Below are 8,674 nucleotides of genomic sequence, written 5' to 3'. Positions count from 1 at the left end.
ATAAAAAAGAGGTGCTCATGGAAGGCATGACTAAGCTAAGAGGAAAAATAACTTGTCTGTAATGGTGGTGGTCAGCCCTCCTAACCGCGAACCACGAAGCCCTTTTAAGCAGCCAGTGCCTCCAAGGGTTACAGTGGAGGGGAAAAAATAAGTTTCACATGTAGCTATCTCAAGCCAGAAAGGAAACGAAGAACCAAGAGGCAGGTAAGCACATTCGGCCCCTAGACAGATGTGGTAAAAACCACTGGGCGGGCACAAAGGGAAGCAGTGTCGGCCACGAGAAATGAGTCAGCAGGTCCTACCCACGGCGGCAAGGAGCAGACTTCCCAAGAGGAGAAGCAGAATGCAACCTCTGTGTGTGCTTCTCCCTCCGATCAAACCCCAAAGCTGCCCTGGGCATCCGAGCTGCTTTTGATGGGGAGGTCCAAGGCCTGTCCTCAGCCCTCCAGTACTCTCCCCTGTGTGACATCAGGCACTTCTGACAGGGAAGGCTCTGGTCTCCAGCTTTCATCAATTCGACTGGTGGCCGGGCTCCCAAGAACTGCACGAACACCTGCACGACAGCAAGCACGTGCCTCCGTGGCAAAGCTGCAGAAGGAAATGGGCCCGAGAAGAAGGAAATACAAAGCTGATGGTAGACCGTGCCTCTCGGGACAGGGAGAGCTTGGGTCAGGTGACAATAAACCCGGAATGGCCTGGAATGGCCCAGGCTGGCCGGCATGAACAACAGAGACTTAGCCCTCCGAGTACCGAGACGACCCAGCTCACAGACTCAGCGACAGAGTGTGGTGGGCTCACGGGGCAGTAAGAAAGGTGTGTACCAAGCAACATGGCCACCAAACAGCAGCCGAAGACTCGGGTGACTTCATCCACAACAGGACAGCCAGAAGGAGACCTTTCTACTACCATATGTGGAACGCGCATGCCGGCTCCTTCGCTGTCCCTGTGTCCACCGCCTATCAAGGGTAACACTGTCCTGACTCAGGTGCGACAGGCGCAGGGGACAGCCTCCGCGTGGCAGTGCAGGGATCACACGAGCACAGGTCCACCCACCACCCCTGCTCCTTCGACAGGCAAGGCCTGCCCAGGTGCCTAGCACAACACTGCTGCTAAGTTAGAGGCACGGTCCGGCTCACCTGTCACTCAAGTCACTGCTCACCAGCCACCACCCCTGGCCCCTCACTGGCCACCCTGCTTTCTCTCATCCACCTCTGACTATTCTTACAGAAGCCAGAGTCATCTTTTCAAAACAGAAGTCCCGACATGTCACTCCCCCACCCAAAAGCACCCAGTGGCCTTCCATCACACCTAGAATAATCCACGGTTGGTGGCCCTCCTGCCAAGTCCCTGTGTAGTCCGTCCCCAGCTACATCTCGGAGCATCTTCCCCACCACGCGTTCTCTGCATTGCTCTTCTCTGGACACACCGATCGCTTTGCAGCTCCTCGAATGCACTAGGTCCTGCCTTGCCTGGGGGCCTTTACACTGGCTGTCCCCTCAGCCCTGCCCACTCGGCCCCCTCAATGTCCACACGGCTCTCCCTTACTTCCTTCGGGTCCCTGTTCCTGTGCTGGCCCTCAGAGAGACCTTCGTGACCACCCTGTCTAACTAGCGGTCTCAATCCATCACTGTCCGTCCTTTCCTTCCTGCTGTGTTTCATTTAATAGTACAACCTAGAAAATGGAGTTATTTTCTTTCCTCAACTCCAATGTCAGTTCCATGGGGGCATGAGCCTTGTCTGTTTGGTTCCAGTATATCCCATTGCCCTGAGCGGTAGGTCTCAACTGGGGAGCAATTTTGCCAGGGGACATTTGGCAATGTCTGGAGTTTGGCTGTCACGACCGGGGGACAAGGCAGTGGTTACTCCTGGCATCAAGTGGGTAGAGGCCAGGGATGCCGTCCAACACTCAACAGTGCACAGGACAGCCGACCACAGAGAAGCGTCCAGCCCAAATGTCCAAAGGGTCCAAGTTAAGGAATCCTGGCCTAAACATAACCAGGACACGAGTAGCGAATATTTGGGACAAGAGTAAATAAATAATGAATCATTGAGGCTCACATCTGTGGAAATGCCTTTGCGGTGCTCGTGATATCAATGGTCTTTTCTTGGGATACTAATATTTCATTTATCTTTTCATTCAGTGAATATTTAATGAGCACCTACTATACGCCATGTGCTCTATGCTGTGTTTACAGTGGTGAATGGGGCACACACAGTCTAAGTCCTCAGAGCCTAGAGGGAAAAAGAACATACTGTAGAGGCACTCAGGGACCTGGGTGCTTCCCTAGCTCTGTCGCTATCAGCCACATGACATTGGGTGAGTCACATGACTTCTCTAGACATCTCTTCCTCATCATGTAAAATATAAGGGTTGCTTTGATTTTGAAGCTAGATTCCAACATCTAAATTCTGTGCATTTAATTAATTGCAGAAGCTCAGTTCCTCTTTACCATTTTTACATTTTTATAATACCATTAGCATTAATTACAAAGCTTGAGTAATCCACGTGTCCCTGGACAGGGGACTGGTTCAATAAATGACCATGCCGTCCACACAAGGGAACACACTGTAAAGTGATCTGCAATCAAGGGCACCTGGAGCTCAGGTTACAATGCTTCCACCAGGCCTCACCCCAACACCTACTCAATCGGAATCCCCTACGTGTTCAAGAGTCTATATTTCTTCTCTATCTTTTTTTTAAAAAAGCTTTTTATTATGAACATTTTCAAGAACAGAGAACATTCCCCGGAAGAGCCCAATGAAGAATACCAATCAGATTCAACAAGTGTTCCCATTTGGCCATATTTGCCTCATCACATTCTCTCTCCATTTACCTGAACTATTTAAAAGTAAATTATTGATCTAGAATGGTGGTTCTCAAAGTGTGATCTGGGGACACCTTGGGAGGGAACCCAAGACCCTTTAAGGGGTTCTATGCTTTCAAAAAGATTTTTATAATAATCTTAAATTATTTAGGTTTTTCCATTTTCATTCTCTTGTGAGTGCACAGTAGAATTTTCCAGAGGCTACATGACATGTGATACTGTAATAGATGGAATGTAGAAGCAGGTATGAGAATCCATCTGTCTTCATTAAAGAAATCTCCAAAAATGTTTTTAAAAATGTTAAGAAGCCATTTATTGCCATCATGACACTTCACTCATGAATACTTCAGCATGCATCCCAACAAACTAAGCCTTTCTACGTACACACATTTGTAGCTGTTGCCGTGTAACAGAGTGTACCCCCAAACATGGCAGCAGGAAACAAACACGTCTGATCTCACTGTTTCTGTGTCTGGAATCCAGGAGCGGCTTAGCCGGGTGCCTACCACCCACCAGATTATCACATCTCCTAAAATTCACAGTGGTTTCCTCGTATCAGCTAAGAGGCAGTCACATAAGAATAACCCAGGTGTCCCCAAATGCCTCTTACAGATGTTGGCTCAGGCCAGGAGCCAATCAAGGGCCACAAGTTATATTTGGTTATTAGCATGGAATAAATGTGTCCCCCCCAAATTCCTATCTTGAAATCCTAACCCCCAACGGGATGTTATTAGGAGATGGGACCTTTGGGAGGTGATCGGATCGTGAAGGATCCCTCGTGAATGACTAGTGTTCTCATAAGAAGCCAGAGAGCCCGCTCGCCTTCCTTCTGCCATGTGAGGACACAAGGAGAAGGCGGCCATCTGCAACCCCGAAGACGGCTCTCCCCGAAACCCGAACATGCTGGCACCCTGATCTCGGACTTCTAGACTCCAGAACTGTGAGGAAGACATATGCCTGTTGTTCAGCTGCGCAGCCTCTGGAACGGATTCCTAGCAGTAGAGCTGGCTACAACGGTTGTTCAGTCTCATACGTCTCATTTGATGGAGAATCCTCTCTTTTTTACTTTCTTTCCCGATACTGACTTGTTGCAGTGTCAGGGCCAGATGGCCCACTGAGAGTGCCAAGCCATTCTGAGGCACACGAGGGGATATGAGATATGGAGGAGCTGCCTAGCATGTGACCTGTAAAAAAAACTGGCCACAAGTGGATGAAGGTGGCTGCTTGTGCCCAGCCTGTGCACGGCCGCTGCATCCCGCTGAAGACCTTCCCTCCCTGGGAGACCAATTTCTATGGGGCCAGGAGTGTCAGAGAGCTGATGGCACGGGAATGGGCAGAGGGACACATTGCAATCCCGGGCCAGGGGACAAAGACAACTGTCCTGGCTTTCTAAGCCCCAACCTGCAAATACACACACCAAGCATGCCCCGCACCTCGTGATGCCACCGCCCTCACTGCTTCCTGTCTCTTGAAAATGTTCCAGCCTGCAGACCCCCCATCCAATCTTCTCAAAAAGCCAAGGGAGAGAGGGACCAGCAAGTGCCCTTGGCCCCATTTTATGGATTTGGCAACCACTCCAAGCGGGGAAGTGCTGCAGCCAAAGCCACACCAAGTGGCAGAGCCAGACTCTAAACGTAGTCCAACGCTGAAGCTTAAAGCGTGTGATTCTCACCACCCTGAGGGGGTTCCACATCAAGGTCCTGGGGGCGGTTTGCATCGACCTCCCCCTACCCGCACTAGGCATCCCCACCATCTTCCCCCACCATCGGCATCAGCGCCGCACATCATCTCGTTTCCTGCTTACGACAGCTCCGCACAGTACCGTTAGTCCCACATTCACAGACGAGTTAGTACACCCCAGGTTCCAAGTCACCCCGTATAGTGACATCTTCCAGGACCGCTGCACGCCAAGTCTCAGCAGGGTTCGGCACACGCTGACCTAGTGCCTGGCGTGTTCTCCTTTCCCTGACACTCTCTTTTCTGCCGAGCTGGCTTCCCAGCTACAACTGGCACACAAATAGGCCTCGCCTTTTCAACAGAAGCTATTTCTGGAAGCTCACAGTAGAAAAAAGCCTTCGCATTGTATTTTCCAATATATACAACATTATGGAAGGGAATCAGATCTCTGACCAAGGCCTCAGCATCGAACAAATCATAGGAAAATGAATTCTACAATAATGAAGCCAGAAGAACATTCCGAGACCATCTAAATCGGTAGCTCTCAACCGGCCAATGGAGGCCCCCTCCCCCCAGGGGACATGTGGCAATATCTGGAGATATTTTTGGTTGTCACAACTTGGGGAGAAGAGAAGGTTTGCTACTGGCATCTAGTGGGTAAAGACCAGGAATACTGCCAAACATTGCACAGTGCACAGAACAGCCCCCACCACGACAGAATGATCCAGCCCCAAATGTCACGAGTGCCAAGGTGGAGAACCCCTGCTCTAAATCCCTCGGTGACTTCGAGTACGAGAAAACGGAGGCCCAAAGACACGAAGTGACTTGTCTAAGGTTACACAGCCCCGAAGCCAGAAGTGGAATCCAGGGCTCAACTACACGGTCCTCTGTCATCTGCTCTGTTCTGCTAGGGTTGGGCTCGGGGAGAAGGGAAGGGTGGCGACAGGAAAGTCTTAATTACTGTAGCCAATCTAAACCGATGAAGAAAACTGCAGTAAAGAAATGACGGAATTACTGCAGCAACACGGCAGGGCGTGCGAACTCGGAAAGCAAGGCCTTCGATTATCAGCTAAAATGGCATTGCTTTGCAGGTCCTCCCACTGTGGCTGCTTCCGACACAGTTCACTGACACCATGGCTTCCAGAGGCTTCTGTTTTGCGGGACAGAATGCCCCCTTCTCCACCTAAAGGTGCCCGCACCTGTCCTAGCCTCGGGTTGTTTCTGAACCAGAGAAAAGAAGGTACATACAGGTCTGACCTCTCCACAGTCCATTAAAATCCCACCCAACTGAAAAGTCACCTGACCCCCTCCATCTGCCGCTGAGTCATCCAGCCTCTTCTTTCACCAAGCTGATTATTCAGCAAGGGAATTAAAAAGAACACGGAGAATTCTTGGGTTTTGATGTCTATCTCCACTCTCACCCCCTTCCAAAGATCATTTTGTTCTTAAGAGCTGAGTAGCTCTCTCTTATTTTTACTGACACGTTACCTTTAGGGGCTGCATTTTATTTTATACTGTTATTTTTAAATCTACTTAAAACACCTGGAGGGGAAAAAAAAACACATTTACAAGGTATCCCCTTTAAATGCTGGAACCTTGCAAAATAATGCAAAACAATTTGAATTGCACGTCTAGCTTTTTAAATTTCTAAACAAGACGTTTCCATTCCATTCAAAGCAAAGCAGCTTTTGCTTTAAAAGAAATCAGGCTACACACTGTGAGGAGAATTAGTAAATAGGCCATTATTTAAGCACAATGACAGCTGGAAACAGTTGATAGGTACCTCGGACAAGCCTCTCTATTTTCTTATAATGCAGCTACTGGTGATCATTCCAGATTTTTTCCTTGTCCTGAGCAAGAGGATAGGTCTTTCTGTCTAGCCCCTGCCCACGTTCTCGGGGTGGGCATGCCTAGACCCAACTCACGCGTGGCCTGCAACAGCCGCCCCCACCCCCACCCCGCGCCTGGTGCTGCATGCAGCAGCCGCAGCAGCCGCAGCAGCCAGAGACCCCACTTTGGCTTTCTGGGGCGCTGGCGAGGTGCAGGCCCGCGGGCCCCGGGCTCCGCCTGCGGGGTCGGCGCCGCACGTCCCTTACCTGCAGTGCCGCATGGCGCAGCCGGGCCGCCCACCTGCACAACATCCTACAGCATCCTTTCTTCAGCGCGACGGCTGCAAGAGCGGTGACGTCACCGGAGGCGGGTCCCACGCCGTCACGTGACGCCGTCGGGGCCAGCGGCAGGTGGTGGGTCGGTGGGCGGGGCGGGGCGGAGGGAAGACCCTGGAAGTACCTTGCGGTGAGGAGCGAGCGGCAGCAGGTCCAGCTCCAGCCTCCCTTCTCCATACGTTCTGGGAAACAAACAGCCCACAGAGGGAGGAATCGAAATGATTACAGGCTCTATGCGTGTAATAGGATTTCCAGAGAGCTGGCAGTAAGGGGATTAGTAATGAAATGAAATAACTTAGTGTTTTATTTTTTACTCTTTAGCAAATGCGATGGAGAAATAAATATATTTTCTGCAAATCAAATTGACAGTTAAAATACAGAGCTCATGGACATATGCATAGAGGGTCAGTGTTTCCAATCATATAGGAAACATATCAAATACTTTCATCAGTAGCGTATTCATTATGGAATATTATACTAATTGCACTGGTGGATAATGCTTTTAATTACTCTCAATAGCTACATTCCAGTATAACCTGTATTTGCCAAAGAAAAAATAGTGACAACACATACTTACTTGAACATTTGATTATTTAAAATAAAGCATGGTTGCATAAGCACGGTTGTGCACGTGTCTGTTTCTTTTCTTGAATCTGGCGGGGAATTTGATCTCTTCAACATACATGATAGAGTTAATTCACAGTAAGTCATTATTTCACGTTTTCTAATTTTTATCACGTTCTGCGGAAGTGAGTCATCCTACTATTGCAGAAAATATGTATAATGTCAACATTTCTCATTCACAACTGACACAGCCTTGCCTAGAAAGCCTCAGAAAATTCCAACTGTGATGATTTCGTAAATTTGAAATGGTGTATTTCGAACTTAAGCAGTGAACATATCAACTTTTCCTGCCAAACCACATAAACGTTTTTGAAATGTGAAAGAACAAAAGCAGGAACTGTTTTCATTTGTCTTCTAGTTTCATATAGATTAGTTTACTTCCAGTCGAGTCTGAATTACAATTATTGTTTATCATTTTTAATTGATAACAATGAAGTTCCTATAAACAGGCACTTACCCAACTATTACTATCATCAGTGAATTATTAATATTAACCAAGAAAGTGAATAAATCATTAATGACAGTTTTCACTGAATAATGTTGGCTTTTTCCGTTAACAGAAATCTTGCTAAAAATCCGTTCTTCCTTCGTATACACGGACACACGTACTTTCCGCAAAATATTACAAATCTTCGATACTACTCTGCCATCTTGACCAGAACCTTGAATCACGATTTTAACATTCCCTTTGCACATGCCCCTGAGAGAGATGTGAAATAGATCGTTTTACAAGCTGGCCAGGCTTACGGACTTGCTATTTATTCCAGCGGCTTTCATGTCCTTCTATATTTAACCTGGGCATTTTACCACTATTCCCTCCAGATGAACAAAATTTCTATTCAGAAGGTCAGTCTCTAATTTAGGGATAAATATGGCCCTTGCCTCTCATGCCATCGATTATTTTCAACACCAAGTTTTAAAAATCAGCGAAGTGGCCTTGTGGTTTTCTAGGTCACTCCTCTCAAGTTGGTTTTTCTGAGTGATAAGCAACTTACCTTTCGCTTTCAGATTCCTGAGATCTAGAGTTAAAATGCTACCGAAATCCCCTGTTCCTGTGGCTTCGGGTTCTAACGGAGATGGAAATTGTAAAGTTCGTTTTCCTGCCAAAAGCGAATGTCGATTTCAGTCTCAAGCTCCCAGGTGTCCCCCACCCCACCCCCCAGCCAGCCTGGGAGAATCACATGCTCCACCCAGCCACTCAGCGCAGCCCAGCCGTCTCTGTCACCTCTTGGCTCTGAAGGCCGCCATGCCAATCTTCTTTGCTCGGTGTATTCGTGTCCAGAGAGAACCCAGTGTCTCTGACACAGGACACCCTGCCTTCAGAGCCTAGGCTGCACAGACGACTGTGACAGGATTTCCAAGAATCAAGAGCCCTTCTGCAAT

General features: G+C 48.5%; 1 protein-coding gene across 1 annotated transcript in view; it reads right to left on the bottom strand.

Moving 5' to 3' along the window:
* Positions 1-6,686, bottom strand: part of CLCN4 (chloride voltage-gated channel 4) — a 65,808-nt gene extending 59,122 nt beyond the window's left edge. The window contains exon 1 of the mRNA XM_011362902.2: positions 6,599-6,686. The gene's annotated coding sequence lies outside the window, so the exon portion shown is untranslated. The remainder of the gene's footprint in view (positions 1-6,598) is intronic.
* Between the last annotated feature and the right edge of the window lie 1,988 nt (positions 6,687-8,674).

This window comes from Pteropus vampyrus, unplaced genomic scaffold, assembly GCF_000151845.1.
Source record: "Pteropus vampyrus isolate Shadow unplaced genomic scaffold, Pvam_2.0 Scaffold81, whole genome shotgun sequence".
NCBI classification, from domain to species: domain Eukaryota; kingdom Metazoa; phylum Chordata; class Mammalia; order Chiroptera; family Pteropodidae; genus Pteropus; species Pteropus vampyrus.
This window is presented reverse-complemented; position numbering and strand designations above follow the sequence as displayed.